At 45.9% G+C, this 20,488-nt stretch overlaps 1 long non-coding RNA gene across 1 annotated transcript; it reads left to right on the forward strand.

The window, feature by feature from the left end:
• The first annotated feature begins 11,786 nt into the window (after positions 1 to 11,786).
• Positions 11,787 to 19,436, forward strand: LOC139363408 (uncharacterized). Its single transcript, XR_011623771.1, has 2 exons — positions 11,787 to 12,194; positions 17,433 to 19,436. It is a non-coding gene; the product is annotated as an uncharacterized lncRNA (long non-coding RNA).
• Positions 19,437 to 20,488: the final 1,052 nt, after the last annotated feature.

Raw genomic sequence — 20,488 nt, forward strand, 5'->3', positions numbered from 1 at the left:
CAGGGAGTTCCATGTGGCCCCTCCCTGTGACCATCTTGGAACTGGGTCAGAGTCAACCCTTTGGCCAAGGAAGGAGTAAAGGCCGTTAACACCATCTCACTTGCGCCATCCATCCTGGCCTCGCGTGGACGAAGGCCAGACCCAGGGGCAGCACCAGAGAGTAAACAACAGGGCGTATGCCCACTTCCTAAGGCCCACAGGCTGGACAGAGGAAAACGGAGGGGAGGAAGAGACTGCCGAAGTGTGGAAGTGGCATGCTTTGTGCTTAACACGCTCCAGAAGGAGGACCTAGCAATTCAAAACTGTTCCTCCTGGGAGCAAGGAGCAGGCCAGTGTGTTGGCTTAGTCACTGTGGTCCCAACTCGATCTCACCTCAGACCTCTTTGTCCTCATGCCTGGCCCCACTGGATTCTCCCACAAAGCCTTCACTCCCGTGCCCACACCCACCCTCATGCTCAGAAATGCTTGCCCCAGAAGGAACCAACCTGGGCTGCTGGGGTGCCCAGAGGAAGGCTCATTCTTGACCAGTTCTTTGTCTGCTTCTCAGCCAATGAAAAGAATAGCTGGAACTCTGAAGTCAACACCCAGGAGGTGGGAGGGGGAGTGGGGAGGGGACAAAGGTGAATAGGGTAGGGACAGGTGTTAAGAAGTCATGTTGGGAGCCACCTGGAGAGGTCTGGATGTGGGAAATGTACAAAAACAGAGTATCAGACCTCAGTTCAGAAACCACAGAACAGAATGGACAGTGAGGCCACAAGCACGAGGGAGGGAAGGTAGGAGTGATGACAACATGAGGGAGACAGCCCAAGAAAGCTGTTGCACAGTCTGCAGTAAGGAACTGCTTGCTTCTCGCCACCTCAGCCAGGTCACCCAAAGCCTGGAGGAGGAGAGAAAGGGCTGCTCTCAGAGCGTGGCCCTTAAGGGTGCTGAGTTTGGAACCAGCCTGCCTGTGTTGAAATCCTGGTTCCACCACTTGCCAGCTCTGTGACCCTGGGCAAATCTTGCATCTGCAATTTGTTTCCTCTGCAAAATGGAGATAAGAGCAGCTTCGATCTGCAGAAACGAGACGAGTGACTGTGCACCCAAAGGCCTGAGAAGTGTGTATGTCAGCCTTGAGGAGGCGCCACATGCGTGTCAGCTGTCATCATCATTCCTAGCCAGGCTGAGTGGACAAGAACAGGAGGAAAGCAGATGCTCTGGGGCCCGGTGGCTATGAGGCAGGCAGCGCCTTGGCTGACCCCCTCTCAGGGCTGGCCAGGCAGGCGGGCTGAGCAAGTGGTGACGCAGGATGGGGCCCTGCCCTTGGGGGGCTCCCAGGCTGATAGTATTGCTCTGCTGGCCAGGATAAGGCAAGTGGACATGTGTGACTCACAGGGAGCCTCAAGGCGGAAACTGGGAAGTGAGTGTCCAGTGTGCAAATGTAGGGCCCAGGGACTGACCACTGCGGGTCCCACCATGCCAGGAGCAGGCAGACCTCTGGCCCCAGGGGCCACCTCTCTCCGCCCTCTCTGACCGGTGAGGCAAGATCAGATTCAACATCACTGGGTAGTCCACTTTAAAACAGCGGCATCTTTTATCCTTATCATCATTATTTATTATTGTTGTTATTTATTGTTAGCATTTATTAAATGCTTATTATGTGCCAGGCACTGTTCTAAACTCTTTACTTGTAGTAAGTGATTTACTCCTCCTATCAACTCTATAAGAAAAGAACTATTATTTGTAATGCTGTTTGATCATGGGGAAACAGGTCCTCAGTGGATGTTAAGGCCAAAGCTACGTAGCCACCCGTTCCTGTGGGTTGTCACAGGAGTTGCCGCTGGCCCTCTGCAAGGGATAAATTCCCCTTGCCTGGGTGGCAGGGACTTTCTTCCTTTAAGCCCTGTGTGATCTCGACCAGCCACTCCCCTTTCTGTGCCTCAGTTTCCTCACCTGTAAAAGGGGGTTGGCATCAGGGAGTCTGTGTCTTACTACTTCTACTCCCTCAGCCTTGGACTGGATTGTTTTAATAAACATGTTTCAGAAGAGCAGTTTCCAACCCCACCCATCTCAATCCTCCTGGGCCTGTGTTTAGCATTTGGATACGAGGAAGGAAGTCTCTCTTTCTCTTGTCTCCGTATCTGTCTCTCTCTCTCTCAGATAACGTACGCACACACGCACAGGATCTGGAGGCAAAGAAAAGAGAAAATCTGCACAAAATTCCCCAGGCCCTGAGCCCCTCCCTCATGGCCTCGCCAATGCTGAAGGCCTGGCTGGGGGAAGGGCCAGACCAGACAAAAGGACTTGACTCCCTGGAAGCCAGAGGACCTTCACATCGGGGACGACAGCTACGCTGAGACTCCCATCTCCAGTTCCATCGGCCCTTACCTCACCCAGCCGCACCCCTGGGCTCCAGGCCTGGAGTGTGCTGCCCTGAAGTAGGCCCCACTGGCCCCCCTTCCTCCACCCTCCCTAAACCACACACAGTGCTGGTCTCCACCCACACTGGGTATCCCCAGGGAGGGGGAGACCAGGTCCCCAGGCCTCCCCTTCCACTGTCTGTCCCCCAGCCACCCACACACAGTGCTGCTCCCAGCCTCCAGCCTCACCGATGCTCTCTCCCAATCCCCAGGAGACACGGCTGGATCCTGCATCTCCCGACCCTCCTTTGCCCCTTACCAGCCAAAACTCACCCCCAACTAAAATCATCCTTTGGGGCCAAGGAGAGAGCCCCGCCCTTCCCCAAGGTCTTCTCAGCCCATCCCTGGGGACTTTCCCCAAGCTTTTCAGTCCCTGCCCCACTCCAATCACAAAACCTCTCTCAACCTGTCCGGGACCCCGCATCAGCCCACAGCCTGGCAGCACGAAAAGCAACCAGAGTTGGGTACCTCCCACCCTGTGACCCACTCCCTACACCCCACCAGCACATCGTCCAGAAGCGTGAATGCAAAACCATCCAGACCCCTCCCAAGAGCCGCAGATGGAACCCTCTGCCCCCTGCTTCCCCATGGGTTTAGGACCCTGTTCAGCTTTTGCCCACACTCCAACCTTTCCGCATCTTTATAGACCCTCATGTATTCTTTCCTGGACTCAGGTAGATGTATGTCTATATTCTGACTCTACCCCTTGCTGTGTGACATCTGAGAAGTCACATAACCTCTCTGAGCCTCAGTCTCCCCATCCATAAAATGAAAATCCTGATACCAGCCTCAGGATTGTTTTGATAAGTGTGGAGGAAGGGAGGTGGGGGAGTTGGTAACAGATGAGAGAGCATCCATGTCCTACCTTATACTTAATAGGGCTCAAAAATATTTGTGCCCCTCCTTCTTTTCTTCCTCTTGGTCTCAAGTTTCTCCTCCTTTGCCCTTTTTCATCAGGATGCTTATGAAGCTCAACTGTACCTTTTCCTCCAAGAAGTCCTCTTGGACCTGCCTGCCTTTTAGCCTCCAGTGGACTTGGGAGGGGCAGGAAATGATGTGGGGATGGAAGGAATATATTTTTCAAAGCTCTGTTTTGGAGGGGGCAGCTCCCAACCAGCCCACTGGCCGAGGCCTCTCAGGGTCAGGCTATTGGCCTGGGGGCTTGGGGCCAGAGCAGAGGGGTGGGTGTGAGTCCTCAGCACCACTCTCTAGTTGTTACTGTGTCTTGGCTCCCTCTCTCCATCCACATTCTGACTTTCTCTGAACCCCTGAACTCCATGCACTGGGTCACCAGGCTCCTTCCGTCTTTAACGTCCAGTTTGATCAGGCCTGAGAGGGGCCATGATGGAAGATAGGAGGAGAGAGAAGTTAGGGTTGTGTGAGCCCTCTCGCTGCGGGCCCTGGCTTTGGGAGTGACTGCGCTCCCAGGGTCATGGCATCAGCTGGGTGAAGTCATAGCATCACCCTTGTCCTTCGGCCCCAGGGTAGTACTGACTCCCCGCTGTGGCTGATCCCTGGGAGTCCTACTGTCTCACGCACATGGACCTGCCCACACTCCACACATAGTTTCTTCATTACATGCTCTTCAACGGGCCCTTGGAAAGTGCCATCTGTGCCCAGCAAGGACAGGACTGATCCCGACACCCAGTTCATCAATCTTTTACTCTTTCCCTGCAGCCCGCTGGGGGAGTGGGGCTCCAAGTACTGAATTAAAACCATGGAAGAATCAATTCAGCCACCTTGCCTAGGGAGTGACTTGCTCTGAGTGATGGCAAGAGGGTAGAGACCCAGGCAGGAGGCCAGGAAGACCCTGTCACCCTTGCCTGTGGGGACAGTGGAACAAGGAAAGGAACAGAAGCTCCCTCAAGCTGTGTTGTCAGTCCTGCAGAGAAGTTGGGCAGGAAGGGACAGACCATGTTCCCCACAAGGAACTCCTTCATCAGACTGGGGGCTTCATGGCATCAGAAACAGTGCCTCCCCCGTCTGACGAGGTGCTCCCTAGGTGCAGGGGCTGTGTTTAACTCATCTATTCCCTATATCCCCAATGTCTAACACCTCAGTGCAAAACTTAGAGACACAGAAATGGATAAAACACGATCCCTGCCATCTAATAGGGAAGCAAATTCATGTAAAAGTCCCCACCAAGCAGTGCAGTCCTTGTTGTGCTGGTGGGCCCAGGTTCAGTCCCAGGCCTGCCACCCCCACTCCTGTGTGACCTTGGCAAATCACTTCACCTTGGGTGACCAACTCATTTCATCTTTCCTATCATCCTCCCACTGTCCTGAGAAAGTACCATCTCCAAGGAACCCCCTTATTTCCAGGAAAAGTGGGACACTTGTGCCTCCCACTGAGCCTCCTTATGCCTCAGTTTCCTCAAATATGAAGTAGAAATGTTAATAGCGGTATCTGCCTTATATGGAAAGCTGTTGTGTGGATGAAATGAGTTAATGTAAATCAAGAACTAGTGTCTGGCACAGTGCAAGTTCTATACGATTTGTCTTCTCCATTTGAATTCCCCAGAAGCAGATCCCGGGACAGGATCTGGCTGCAAATAGTTTATTTGGGAAGTGATTCCAAGAAGCATGGAATTAAAACAAGAGAAGACAAGGGAAGCAATGCAGACAGCATTAATGAGCAGGTGACTGCTGTGGGCAGGTGCGCTCCTTACCACTGGAGACCTCTGCAAGCCTGCATAGAGCATGGCTTATGGTTGTCCGCTCTGAGGGGTAGAGAGGCTGGGGCTTATATTCCCCAAATCCCATTCCTCATCACTTGGAGTAGGATGGTGTTAACTCCCCAGCATTTGTGTATTGGAAACCTGCCACGTACATGAGCATGGTGGGTGCAGAGCAGGCAGGACACTGTCAGCATCTGGTACATATGTGTCAACCATTCCTGTGACATACAGGAGGCATGAGGGCAGACAGGAACACCCACTCAGCTATGGAAGAGGGAAGCCACGGCAGGAGGAGGTTACATCTGGGTGAGCTTTGAAGTATGTGTAGGAGTTTTTCATGCAGAGGAGAAGGCAGGCCTTGTAATGGTGGGTGCACAATAAATGTTTAAATGAATGCCAAGTAAGTTGAGAGTGATTCAAATGTTCAAATGCTTGAGCTAGTGGGGCTGACTCAGTGCTGGAGAGCCATAGGTGGTCAGAAGGGGAGGTGATACAGTCAGCCTGGAGGCATCAGGAAATGCTGGATCAAGGTATGAGGACCTGAACTGGTCCCTGATCAGCAGGTAGAGAGGAAGGAGGGTAGGCCAGGTAGAAGAACCTCAAGAGCTAGGCAGTGGAGTTGGAATGAGGCGGGACAGAAGGAGTGCCAAAGACAGGGAAGAGAAGGGAAGGAAAGGGAAAGGGAAATGGAAAAGAAAGGAAGAAAGAGAAGGAAACAATTGAACTTGGGGAAGAAGAAGAGACACAGAACACTCCATCACAGGGGTAGAAGGAGAACCACGGAGTCTGGCATCACACAGGTCAAATGAAGAGAGACCAATGACATGGTGGCATTGCGTTCTCAAGTCCTGAGTCCTACCCAAAGTGGAGGCCAAAGCCATCTGGAACACTTTGAGGACAGGTGAGCCACCAGGAGACCACTGTGAGCCCAAGAACATGAGCTTCGTGGGAAGAAGTCTGCAGGGAGCCTGGGAGTAAGAGTGAGCTGAGGGCAAGGCACTGTCCGCAAGCCAGAAGGGAGGAGGTTTCCAGCGGTTATTACCGGAGCTGCACAAATATTGTTGTTTTGACTGGTAGTGGAGATTATTTTATTTTTTTCCCCAGGAACCACAAGTGTGATGTGTGGGCTCGTTTTAGAACACGACACCACAGGGAGAGTGACAACCTCTGGCCTCGCCTTCCCCACTTCTCCTGGTGAGATGCTTGCATGCACACACACACACACACACACACACACACACACAGGCACACACAAGTCACTAAAAAGTAACCCAAACCACAAATGTTTGATCCACCAATGCCAAAGCTCTGCTGGAAATTCCTAACTTCTTGTGATGGTAAGAATACCACTCCCCGACTTTTTTAAATATGTAGAGCAATTACAACAGTACCTGGAATGTAAAAAAAAAAAAAAACAAAAAAAAAAACAAAAAAAAAACTATGAATGCATTAGCTATTATTTAGAGGCTAAAAAGCTCAGTGGCTAAGAGCACAGACAATAGAGCCATGTTATGTTCAGAGCTCAGCTCCTCCACTCGCTGCTGTGTGACAGACTGTGGAAAGGTGCTTAACCTGTTGGTGCCTCGGTTTATCCACCTCTAACTTGGGGATGGTAATAGTACCTCCCACACAGGGTTGCTAGGATAAACGTGTTAATGCATGGAAAGAGCTCAGAAAATGGTCTGCCTCAGACATCAATAAACCTGAGTCATCATGTCATCACCTCCTGCCCGGGGAAGGAAGCAGAAATGACCAAACTCCCCATCCCACCCAAGCCTATGTCACAAACTCCCACTGCCTCGAAACCAACTATGCTTGGGCAGTAGTGTCCTGGGACTGGGAGAATGGAGGGAGGGAGAAGGAGAGAGAGAGAATATGAGTGACACCCAAAATTCATGCATCCAACAGGAAATAGATGCCCAAAGGGCTTGATTCCAAGATTGTGTGAATCTCCTGTTTTCACCCCAGAACTCCATCTGGGGCCTGGGGCCATGATCTCTCTGCCTACCCCTGGTAGGGAGGAGGGAGGTCTCATCCAACCCAGAGGAGACCCTGCTTGTTTAAGTTAAGCTAAGTTCCAGGGCGGGGCCGGCAGTGAACCAAGGTCTAGATCTGGTCATGGTTAGATTATTCTTCTTGGTTGGGTTTGTCTGGGGAGAGAGGAGGTGAAGTCATGTGCACCATTTTTCGGTTTGGCTTGGAGCAGTGGCTCTCAAGCTGAGTATGCACCTGTATCACTTGGAGGGCTTATTCAATCGCACGTCACTGGCCCCACCCCAAGTATCTGATTTCTAAGGTAATTTGCTTTTCTAACAAGTTTTCATGCTGATCCTGCTGGCCCAGGAAGCATGTTTGGAGAACCATTCGTTTAGGAGATAAACAGACCTAGACCAACCTCTCTGAATCCCAGTTCCACTCCTAGGAGCTGTGTGACCGTGGTCAGTCTCTTAAACTCTTGGGCCTCTGTCTCCTTACTTTTTTTTTTTTGTGACGGGGATTCTCTCTGTTGCCCAGGCTGGAGTGAGTGCAATGGCGTGATCTCTGCTCACTGCAACCTCCGCCTTCTGGGTTCAAGTGATTCTCCTGCCTCGGCCTCCCAAGTAGCTGGGATTACAGGCATGCACCACCACATCTGGCTAATTTTTGTATTTTTAGTAGAGACGGGGTTTCTCCATTTTAGCCAGGCTGGTCTTGAACTCCCAACCTCAGGTGATCTGCCCACCTCAGCCTCCCAGAGTGCTGAGATTACAGGCGTGAGCCACCACACCTGGCCGGTCTCCCTATTTTTAAAATTGAGATTCTAATACTTGTCCTCAGAGTAGCTGTGCAGATTCAATGAGGACATGGAGGTGAAGTGGCCAGCACAGTGCCCAGCCCCCCATAAGTACCCACAGTGACTGTTGCTATTATTCCTTCAGTGGCTGGGACTGGGGTTTTGCTTGGGTATGTGTGCTTCCTCATTAATGATGTTCCCCCCAGTCATCAGCTGGGCACATGGCTTCCCAGAATAAAGATCACATTTCCCAGGCTCCCTTGAGGCAGTGTCACCTTATGATAAGTAGTGACTGATGGGTTGGGTATTAGATGGGATATTGGTTTGGCTACTAAAACCAGAGACACCCAAAATAGTAGCAGCCTAAGTAAAAGAGAAATGAATTTGTTTCTAATGTAGCATAAGAGTGTATGGCTCTTGTATCTTGTTGGTCTATCATTCTCAATATAAAACCTTCATCTCATCATGTAGGATGGCTGCTGCCACTCCTGCCATCACACCCACATCCCAGACAGGGGGAAAGGGAAAGGAAGATCATATTTCTTCCCTGGGAGGTCACAAATAGTAGCTGTAAATATGATATCTATTCACATTCTACAGGCTAGGACTTAGTCACATGACCACATCTAGCTCTACAGGAGGCTATAAAATGCAGTCATCAGTTGAGCTGCTCTATGACCAGTTAATGCTATTATTAAATGCTATGACTATGTAAGGAAGGGAGAATGGGCACAGCTTTTACAACAGGATGTAGTCAGCAGTTGTGTGTACAAACACTGGGGATTGTCCTTAAAGGGAGGGGCATCCATACCATTTCAGCCCTTCTTTCTTCCTGTTGTAGGAATGCAAATGTGATTCTCTGAAGTTCTTTGTCTGCCTAAAGTCTGGACCTCCCGAAGAAGAAAACAATTACCTCCAGTCCCTTCTTGAGTTTTCATTAACTGAACCCATTTCGCAGGAAGGAAGACCAAAGTCTGTCAACAAACCTGGATAGGCTTTTGTCACAAGCCCTTGTCTGCTCTTCAGGCAGTGGACTTTGTCCCAGACCCTTGCATGTTCTTCAAGACCATTGAAGTCTCCCTAGCAATCATTTATTCCCCCTTAACAGAATTCCTCTTCTCCCCACTCCCATAAACATGTTTTGACAGGATCCAAGCCTCCATTCTCTCTGTAAACTCAAGATGGTACACAAGCTTCTGTACCCCATTGGGAGCCTGGGTCTTCATTCTGAAGACTCCTGGGTATATATGGTAAGTAAATTTGTATGCCTTTTCTCCAATTAATCCACCTTTTATGAGTTGATTTTTCAGCGAACCTTCAGTGGGCCTAGGGGAACTTTCCCTCAGCCCCTACAGTACTTTGCCATGGTAGATTAAAGAAAGCCCCAGTTCTTCATCCCTCCCAAGATCCCTACCCTTTGCCATGTGACTTCTCACTCAGACTGTATGGGCTTGGCCATGGGATTTGCTTTAGCCAATGGGGCTTGAAAGTATTTGTGACATTGACTTGTTTATTCTCAGTCTCTCTCTTTTTCCCTTTCTCCGATAGCCACAAGGACATTTGTGGACTGACCTGCTAGAGGAAGATAGAAAGACATGGTGCCACTGGACATTTCATTTTGGCCCACAGTAACCAACGCCCACAGAATGGAACTGCCCGTGGGTACCCTTAGCGGGAAACAGGGAGAGAAATGAAACTGCTGCTTTCTCAACACCTACCATGTCCCTGGAAATGTTAACTCATTTCAGTGAGATGGTGGTGCTAGGGCCAGCATTCAAGCCAGCCTCCAGCCTGACTTGTAAGCCCTGGGTGTTCACACCACCCGACAGTGCCTCCAAAGACAGCCTCTGACCCTGCTTCCTCGCCTGGCCACACTCCTCGCCCACTCCAGCACCAAGTCTGACCCCAAAACATCTCTGCAAGGGCAGACTTCCATGTTACAAAGTCCAGGGGACACTTTCCAACCTCACCTTACTTGCCCCTCTCAGCAGCTTGGCATCTGTGTGTCTGCGGGTCTCCTGGGTTTCCTCCTGCCTACCTGGCCACACCTGTCTTCCTTTCTCTCTCCTTCTTTCCCTTCTTCCTTTCTTCCTTCCTTCCTGAAATGGAAGACAACTGTCCTTCCTTGTCCAGCAAAGGGTCACTTCTGGAGAGCATTTAGTTACTCAAATGTTGGGCAACGAGGCATCCATTGTTCTGAGCTTAGGGGAAGAGGCAGATCAATTTGCATAAATCCTTTGAGATATTCAGGGAGAGGAATGTGTTGCACCAGTTTGCAGTAGTGACCTATGACCATGAGATTTGTGGACATATTTGGGCTATATAGCTCCAGTTCTCCCTGGTGCTGAAACTCAGCACTTAGCCTTTAGTGGTGAGTAATCTCTAAGAATCTTGATAGTTACACATAAGGGAGTTGCAGACGGAGACACTAGAGACCCCATAATATGGCCGGTGGAGGCTGGAGCCCTTTGGAATCTCCATTGCAAGCTCATCTTCTGTAAACCTTGGCTTTCCTCAAGGCTCAGCCTTAGGCCATCTTCTTTTCTCATTCTCTGTTTGCTGCCTAAGTCATGAAGTACCCTGCCAAGATTTCAACAACCAACTACAGCTCGGTATCTCTCAAATTGTTATCTCTGAATCAGATGTCTCCTTTGAGCTCCTGGAGCTATGCAGTCAGCATCATCCCCTTCTGCATCATCTCATGGTTGAGGATGGCTGCTTGAGCTCCAGCCATTTGGTCTGCATTCAGTCAGAAAGGAAGAAGGAAGAAGAGGAGAAGAGCACACTCCACACTCCACACCCTATTAAGGAGATTTCTTTACTAAAGAACCAGTGCAACAGTTTCTTACATTTCATTGGCTAGAACTTAGTAGCATGGTCACATCTCCCTTCAGTGGAAACTGGGAAATGTAGTCCCTTAGCAGGTGACGAAGTGCCCAGCTAAATAGTGAGATTATGTTATGAAAATGTAAGAGATTGAATAGTGGGTGGAAATCAGGAGTTCCTACCACAATGCCCCAAATCATAAACATGATCTTACCTCCAAAACAGGCCCGGACAGGGAAATCTATAGAGGCTGAAAGTAAATTAGTGGTTGCTTAGGGCTGGTGGTGGGGGAAGAGGGGTGGAATAGGAAGTGATAACTAGGCTGGGCGCAGTGGCTCACGCCTGTAATCCCAACACTTTGGGAGGCCAAGGTGGGCGGATCACTTGAGGTCAAGAGTTCAAGACCAGCCTGGCCAACATGGCAAAACCCTGTTTCTACTAAAACTACAAAAATCAGCCGAGTGTAGTGGCAGGCCCCTGCCTGTAATCCCAACTACTAGGGAGGCTGAGGCATGAGAATCACTTGAACCCTTGAACCCTTGAACCCTGGAGGCAGAGATTGCAGTGAGCTGAGATTGCACCACTGCACTCCAGCCTGGGCGATAGAGTGAGACCCTGTCTCAAAAAAAAAGGGAAGTGATAACTAAAGAACACAGGGTTTCTCCTTTGTTGTTGTTGTTATTGTTGAGATGGAGTTTCGAGCCCAGGCTGGAGTGCAATGGCGTGATCTTGGCTCATCGCAACCCCCACCTCCTGGGTTCCAGTGATTCTCCTGCCTCAGCCTCCCGAGTAGCTGGGATTACAGGCATGCACCGCCATGCGCGGCTAAGTGTGTATTTTTAGCAGAGATGGGGTTTCTCTATGTTGGTCAGGCTGGTCTCGAACTCCCAACCTCAGGTGATCCACCCATCTCGGCCTCCCAAAGTGCTGGGATTATAGGCATGAGCCACTGCGCCCAGCCTAGTTATCACTTCCTATTCCACCCCTCTTCCCCCACCACCAGCCCTAAGCAACCAGGGTTTCTTCTTGAGATGAAGAAAGTGGCCAGGAGTAGTTGCTCATGCCTGTAACCCCAGCACTTTGGGAGGCTGAGGTGGGAGGAGAGCTTGAGTCCAGGAGTTCAAGACCAGCATGGGCAACATGTTGAGGCCCCATCTCTAAAAAAATAGAAAAATGCAGGGGCCTTTGAAAACAGTATGCTGAGAATAGATAGGGCTCAAGGACAGTATCTCCAATTGAACTTTTAATGAACTCCCGTAGGCGCCAAGAAGGCGGGCAGATAAAGAAGAGCATAGAAACAAAGAACTGAGTAGAAGGTTACATCTGGGAAAAGAAAGTTTGTTTTGCATTGCATTCTTTCTGCTGACGTGGGGTTTATGGAGTATAAATAAAGTGAGGCGGAGGCTCTGAGCGCGGCTGCCATGTTCTCTGTGTGTCTTTGTCTTTTGTGTGTTCTTTCATTCTCCACCACCCCCAGCACGGACCCCAACAAGTGGCGCAGTGAGCAGGGTCAGCACGGGTGAGTAGGGGAGGACAAGAAGGGGAACCCCCTAGGAGCAGGTAAGGCTCGGATATTGTTAAGGGGAACCTTCTTAAGCTTTCATTATGGGAATTCCATCTCTCTGGCCTCAGAATATTTATGGCTGTTTCAAGGACTGTTGCTGTCTATGGGAGTAGAAGTGAAAGAAAAAGACTTTGAAGCGATTGTTTGCCCATGTTGAACATTGTTACTGATTTCAGTATCAGACTAAAGTGCAGCTGAATCGGAAAAAATGGTTACAGGTAGTAAAAGCTCTGCTTAGAGCTCTCTAGTTAGGGGATATTATGCCTCTAAAATTGTGGACCTTGTGTAACTCTATCACTCAGACATTAGAGTTACTTGAGACTGATTCAGAGTGTGGTAATGTAGCCACAGGAGGAAAGGTGTCTGAGGATTTGGGAAAAAAATAAATCTGAAATGGAGCCCATTTGTGCCAGGATAACAGAGGATGGGGGGGTAGCAAAAGGGGGAGAAGAGAAAAAGCCAGCTGTCCTTCTTCTAAGGGAAATTCTGACATGCAGTGTATTATGGAAATGCTTCAACAAATATTACAGATATATTCTTCTAATTCACCTTTGCGAGCTTTCCCTGTTTCTTTTCCTTCTGCCCTGTTAAAAGAGGATTTTCCAGAGCCTCCAACCCCCGGCTTCCTTATCTTTACCTTTGCTTGGCAAAGTTGAAGCCCTGTTCACATCAGACATACTTTAAATTTATACTAAACACCTGTTTAATATGTCAAACCAGTGTATATGTATATCTTATTGTTTGTTAAAATATTATGAGTATTTCAATAGTCAATAAATAAGCACATTAATATTAACTATTAATATTAATATAGTATTAATAACCCCAACAATGTGCACACAATTTTTCTAGGAAATTGTTATGTTATAGGGGTGCATAGGTTCCACCAATTTACACTCCAAACAGAAGTTGAGTATTCGAGTTGCTTGACACATTAACTACCTCTTGATATTTTTTGTGTTTTTAAATTTTAACCATTGTATTGTGTATGTAATGATTCTCAATTTGGTATTAATATACATATTTCCTAGTGAGTAATGATGTTAGAGATATAGGTTTATTGTCATTTCTTTGTTCTGCTACTTTTGGTTGGGTTATTTGCCTTTTCCTATTAATATGTTGGGATTCTTTATATTTGGGGATATGAGTATTATTATATATTATATATACTTTTAATTTAAAAAAATTATTTAAGGAGCTGGATCTGTTTCCAATTATTTGTGCTTCTTTTGCTCCTTAATGCTCAGTTTTCAAATGGTGGCAATAATGTCCAATTTAATGCCTTACAAATTAAATTTTTAAAAGAAATGAAAGCTGCCATTTCTAACTATGAACCCCTATCCTTGGTCTTCTTGATATTTTTTCATCAGAAAATTTGATAATTCCTATAGACTGGAAGACTTTGGGGAAGGCTTTTCTTGATCGTTCTCAGTGGTTACAATTGCACAGCTGGTAAATGAACAAGGCGCATGTACAGGCTAGAAAAAATGTTATGTGTGATTCCCCCTGGACCCACTGAGGAACAACTCACAGGCACGGGCCAATATGCTACTCTTAATGCTCAGGCTGGTTTAGATGATGTTGCCTTTACTCAAATCAAGACTTTGTTTTTAAGGGCCTGAAATAAGGTAGAGATAACAGGAAAATCTTCCCTTTCCTCTGTGAAGATTTTACAGGGCACAAATGAACCATATCTATATTTCGTAGCCCGTCTTCAGGATGCTGTCTTCAAAATTGTGGGTGCTGGCCTTGCTTCAAAAATTTTGTTACAAACATTGTCTTTTAAAAATGCTTATTCTGACTGTTAAAAATTGTTAAATTCGTTAAAGGCCAATGGGGCCAATTTAGATAAATATATTAAAACTTGTGTTAGTGTTGGAGGGGCTATTTATAATGCTCAATTATTTGCTGGAGCTTTGTTTAAAGCCTTAAAAGGAAATAACAAACAAGGTGTTTGCTTTCAGTGTGGTAAACCTAGACGTTTCAAAAAAGAATGTCATAAAAATTGAACACTTTTATCCCTCAAGGCAGAAAGCTGCCTTCAGAGGTGTACAAATGTTGTGGTAAAGGTCGACATTGGACAAATAAATGTCGTTCCAAAATTGATAAAAGTGGAAATTTACTGTCTCCTCTCCTGGGAAACGGGAGCCGGGGCCCACAGGCTTGGGGCCCCAACAATTACAATACAAGTCTACTACAATACTCAGTGAGCAATGACCTACAACATCAAGGAATAAATTCAAGTCCTCCTTAAGGATCCCACACCTTACCCCAGTTTCTCAGCCTTATGCGGCAACTAAGCAGAGCGCCGCTGCTGACTTAGCTATTACTCAGCCTTATACTTTGTCTCCTAATAGAGGAGCATATAAATTAGCTATTAGAGTGTGTGGCCCTTTACCAAAAGGACATGATGTTACTAATAAAATTCTTATTATGGTTCAAGTCTCACAATTTATATGCCTAGAGGCAGGGGAATGTATTCTCAATAGGGAGGGTTTGGTAGCACAGAAAAAACTGTTTTTTGGGAAACTTTCATTTCTAATCAAAAGCCCTTATGTTCATTGCACATTAATGAAATAGTTTTTAAAGGGTTAATTGATACGAGGGTGAATATATCTATTATTTGTTTAAATTAGTGGCCTATACAATGGGAAAACAGACAAGTTTCAGTTATACTCACTAGCTTGGGTGCTGCTTCTGTGGTTTATCAAGACGTAGAACTTTTAACCTGTGTCGGTCCTAAAGGTCAACAAGGTCAAGTGTTTTTTTTTATTTTTATATTGTTCCTATCAATATTAATTTTTGGGAACAAGATCTTTCACAACAATTTGCTGCTTTTTTAAACATTCCTCATATTTCCTCAGCTGCCAAAAATATGATGTTCAAAATGGGCTACAATCCTTTAAACTCATAGCCACCACTCCTATTTAGATGAAACAGTGACCATTATTTAAAGAAATACTTAGGACTCTAAAAGAGTAAGTCAAAAAACAAATGGCCAAGAGGAATATAAAGCCACGTATTTCTGCATGGAATTCCCGTCTTTGTCTTATCTTAAAACTATAAATGTTTACATTAAACCTAGGGAAAGTTTACAGCCTGGTCTTCCTAATCCTGCCCTTATCCCACAAAGTTAAAAATTAATGGTCATAGATCTTAAAAATTGTTTTTTCTCTATTCCATTACAACCTCAAGATTGTAAAAAGTTTGCCTTTATTATTCCTAAAAATAATAATGGACAACCTATTCAAAAATATCAGTAGAAGCTTCTTCCTCAGGGTATACTTAATAGCCCTACTGTATGTCAAAAATTCTTACATAGGACTTTAAATCCTGTAAAAAATTAGTTTCCAACTGTGTTAATTTATCATTATATGGATCTTCTCTGTCCCTGTTTTTAATAATTCTCAGCCACTTTCTCGATATCAATGGAAAGTTTTACCTCAAGGTATGTTAAACAGCCCTACCTTGTGTCAAGAATTTGTCCATAGGGCCTTGGATCCTGTTCGAAAGCGTCATCCTTCTGTTCTTTTATATCATTATATGGATGACATTCTTCTTGCTGCACCCACCAGAGTAAAGCAGCAAGATGCTTTTGTATCATTACAAACTCAGCTTTCTTTCTACTCACTTAATATTGCCACAGAAAAAATTTAACTGGATTTTCCTATTCAATATTTAGGTTATACCTTGGGGGCACAAAATATTCGACCCCAAAAAATTGAAAGTCGACGTGATCATTTAAAAACATTAAATGATTTTCAAAAGCTTCTAGGAGACATTAATTGGATGCGTCCTGTTTTAGGAATACCAACATATCAGTTATAACATCTTTTTTCTATTCTAGAAGGAGACAGTCACTTGGACAACTCACGCCATTTAACTCCTTTGGCTTTACAGGAACTCCAGCTTGTAGAAGAGCAACTTTAACAGGCCCCTTCCTAATGTTCCCTTTTCTTTTTGTTTATTTCATACTTTACATTCTCCTACAGGAATGATTCATCAGACCAATCGGCCGCTAGAATGGATCTTTTTGTCCAATAAAACATCTAAACGCTTGGCTACTTATATCGATCGTTTAGCTGAACTGATCATCAAAGGACGGCATCACTGTCGACAACTTTGGGGAGGAGATCCTTCCTTAATTATCTCTCAATTCACTCATAGTCAGATCACTTATCTTCTTGCAACTTCTGATTCTTGGCAAGAAGCTTCATCAATCTTGAGTTACAGTTTATCCATATCCCTCGGTGCAACAGGGAGAATTGTTTGCTATTTTCATGGTCTTACTTGATTTCCCTGCTACTGGTTGTAACATTGTTAGTGATTCTTAATACGCCGTTTATGTTACTTCTTATATTTCTCAGGCCACTTTACCTCTTTGTGCTACTTCTTCTCTTCAGAAATTCTTTTCTTTGTTATCCTTTACTTTGAGCCAATGTCGAGCTCCTTTATTCATCATTCATCTTCGTTCTCATTCTCAACTTTCTGGACCATTAGTTCATGGTAATACTCAGATTGATTTGCTTTTAATCGGCCACCTACATGCTGCAGAACAAAAATATACTCTACATCACACTAATAGTTCTGGCCTTCAACGACGGTTTCATTTAACTCATAAACAAGCTCGTTCTCTTATTCGAGCTTGTCCTTCCTGTGCTCCTTTGAGCATTCCATTCTTCCATCCTGGGGTTAATCCACGAGGTGTCCCTTCTTTTGGACGATTAAAGTATGTTCATCATACCATTGATACCTTTTCTCATTTCTGTTATTACTCATCTCTTAGCTTGTTTCGCCATCATGGGCATTCCTCTTATACTTAATGTCTCTCGTAAATTACAAGTTTTCTTACAGCAATACACTATTCAACATATCATCGGTATCCCGGGCAACAGTCAAGGTCAAGCCATCACTGAGCGTGCAAATTTAACTTTAAAAACTCAACTATTAAAACAAAACAAAAAGGGGGAAATGGGCCCCCCAGAAACCAGATTTTGAAGGTTCTTTTTACCTTAATTTTTTTGAATCAATGGAGACAATTGCAAGATTCCGCTGCCGTAACCCATCTTTCCTCACCTCCCTCGGTGATAATCCCCGCTGACAATTTAAAGGTTTGGTATCCTAATGAAGAAGGTAAGTATGTTCAAGGGCAAGTTCTAAAACAGGGACAGGGCTATGCTCTTGTCCTTACAGGGAGCAGACCTGAGTGGTTTCCTACAAGATGATTGAAACCCTGTTGAAAAGAAAACTGGATTCAGCATGCATTTCTTCCTTTGTTGGATGTGCCTCGGCGGGGGACTTATTTCCCTTAGTGAGGCTTTGTATGAATATTGCACTTATATTCCCTTTCCGCCCTTGTATCAGGGAGTCGCCTGGGGGGAGGCGGAAATTAAGGTTTTCACCAATGACACTACTTGGATGCCATCCCCCTATATAGACAAGGACAATGTAGAACAGGAAACGGGAATTATAATCAGCACATACCAATTTGGAGTGGAAGCACTTCCAATATGCATGGGAAATAGTTCTCATTGTCTCCGAAAATCGCATGAAGCCTGGGTTGTTCGCTATAATCATAGTCATGTGGCTGCTAATACTGTTATTATAATCATACTGTATATAGTAATGAAACTATTCCTAGTTCTTTACCTTTTTGTCCTATTCCAGAGGTTTCTCCTAATATTGAGGTGCTGGAGTAGCAACAATGTCGGGGAAATAAACCCCGGATTTTATTAGAATACAATGGAATGTAAATAACTGATTGGAGTGTGCACGGTGATTTTCAAACAAAATTTAGTCACATACCTTTGAAATGGCACCGGGTAAATAAAAGTATTGCTGCTAACAATAATGAAACCTTGGTATGGCGTGAAGGAGGCCTAAGTACAGAGTCATCTTTGGAAGTTGTTAGCTGCAGGCGATGCCATTAGCATTTTTGTGGGGAATATGCCCCTTAATCTTTCTAACCTGAATAACTCCTTTCATATTCAGTTATATCGAAATACCTCCTGATATATTATTGCTTGTGTCTGTAAGCCCTACCTATTATTAGCAGGGAATTTGACATGGGATAATGATATGGGAATTGTTAATTGTACAGATATGTGTACATTTTTGTCTTGCCTCAATCATTCCTGGTGGCACAACTTTACTGAGGATATTTATGTCCTCAGGGCTCGTAAGGAAATTTGGCTACCTGTTAACCTTATGCGACCATGGGGGGCATCACCTCTTGAGACTTATATTTGGACTTCTCTCCAGCGAACCCTCCGTGCCCTTGGACTTATAATTGCCTCGGTGATGAGCCTTGTCGCCATCGTCTCCACTGCGGCGGTAGCAGGGCTCGCTCTTCATCAAAGCATACAAAATGCTGAATTTGTGCAGCAATGGCACGAACAATCTCACCGGTTATGGCTTCAACAACGAAACATTGATTCTCAACTTGCTGAAAGATTGGACAACATGGAACAAGCCTTGACATGGCTTGGAGATCAGCTCATTGTCCTCAGTACTCGGATAACATTACAATGTGATTGGAACTCCACTCAATTTTGTGTAACGCCTGTGCTTTTTAACATCTCTCAAAATTGGACCATAATCCGAAAATTATTAATAGGCCATAAAAATATTAGTTTGGACATCCAAGAGCTCACTCAGAACATTTCCGATGCATTTCGACAACAATTACATGTGTTGTCCGGAACTGTAACCCTTCAGGAGCTGGGTCAGCGCCTTACTGCCTTTAACCCATGGACCCAGAAGAAGACATGGATTTCTACAATCTCTGGAAGTATATTGCTTTGGGCACTTGGATTGGGTCTACTTCTTTTGGTGATTCGATGCTCCCTCCGTAGCCTCCAAAAACAAAAGAAAACACAAGAACAAATATGGGCTACCTTTTTAGGATTGAGGCAAAACAAAAAAAAAAGGGGGGGAAATGCAGGGGCCTTTGAAAACAGTATGCTGAGAATAGATAGGGCTCAAGGACAGTATCTCCAATTGAACTTTTAATGAACTCCCGTAGGCGCCAAGAAGGCAGGCAGATAAAGAAGAGCATAGAAACAAAGAACTGAGTAGAAGGTTACATCTGGGAAAAGAAAGTTTGTTTTGCATTGCATTCTTTCTGCTGACGTGGGGTTTATGGAGTATAAATAAAGTGAGGCGGAGGCTCTGAGCGCGGCCGCCATGTTCTCTGTGTGTCTTTGTCTTTTGTGTGTTCTTTCATTCTCCACCACCCCCGGCACGAACCCCAACAGAAAAATATTAGTGGAGCATGGTGGCACACACCTGTGTTTCTAGGTACTCAGGAGGCTAATGCAGGAGGATCTCTCGAGCTCAGGAGGTTGAGGCTGCAGTGAGCCGTGATCATACCACTGCACTCCAACCTGGGAAACAGAGGGAGACTCTGTCTCAAGAAAAAAGAAAGTGTTCTAAAACAGACTGTGTTGAAGTTGGTGCATATCTATGAATTATTCTGAAAGCCACTGACTTGTACACTTTAAATGGGTAAACTGTGTGGTATGCATATTATATCTCAATAAATCCATTTTTTAGAAAGCAAAGCTCACTAGAAGATAAACTTCAGGAGGATAGGACTTTGCTGGCTCCTGACTGTCTCTGGCGTGTGGTGGGCACCCAGGAGCTGTTTTGTGACTGGTAGATGAACGAATGCTTGACCTCTTTCTCCCACCCCCTCACAGCCAATTCAGTGCAAAATCCTATTGTTTAACCTCTAAGTTCTGGCCACTTCTCCCCAGCTTCACTGCTACCACGCCGTTTCACATACCATTTTCTCCATCTCACGACAGCCCCCTCCCGTCCATTCTCCACACAGCTGTCACAGAAGCCTTCTAAAAAGACAGAACTGGTCTGTCCTGCCTCTGCCAAAAATGCCTCAATAATTTCCCATTGCTTCCAGGACAATGTGCAAAACCCCAGACAGGGCCTCCAGGCCACCTTGCCCACCTTGGCTTCTCTGTCGTCGCCATACTCTGTTCTCCCCTCTCTGCAGTAGGTATCAGCTCTCAGGGTTCCTCAGACACTGCCTAGAACATCCCATATATCCACTCTCCTCCCCAGCAGTGCTCAGCTCCAGGCCATCTCCTTACAGAGCTTCCCAGAAAGAGGCCAGAATCCCCTTCATAGGTCCTCACATCTCCCTGAAATCTCATGGCACTTACCATACAAGCTTGTCATTATATATCTATTTGGGTGTTTATTTCAATTCAACTCAACCAATATTTATGGAT

The sequence above is a fragment of the Macaca nemestrina genome, chromosome 5, assembly GCF_043159975.1.
Source record: "Macaca nemestrina isolate mMacNem1 chromosome 5, mMacNem.hap1, whole genome shotgun sequence".
NCBI lineage: Eukaryota > Metazoa > Chordata > Mammalia > Primates > Cercopithecidae > Macaca > Macaca nemestrina.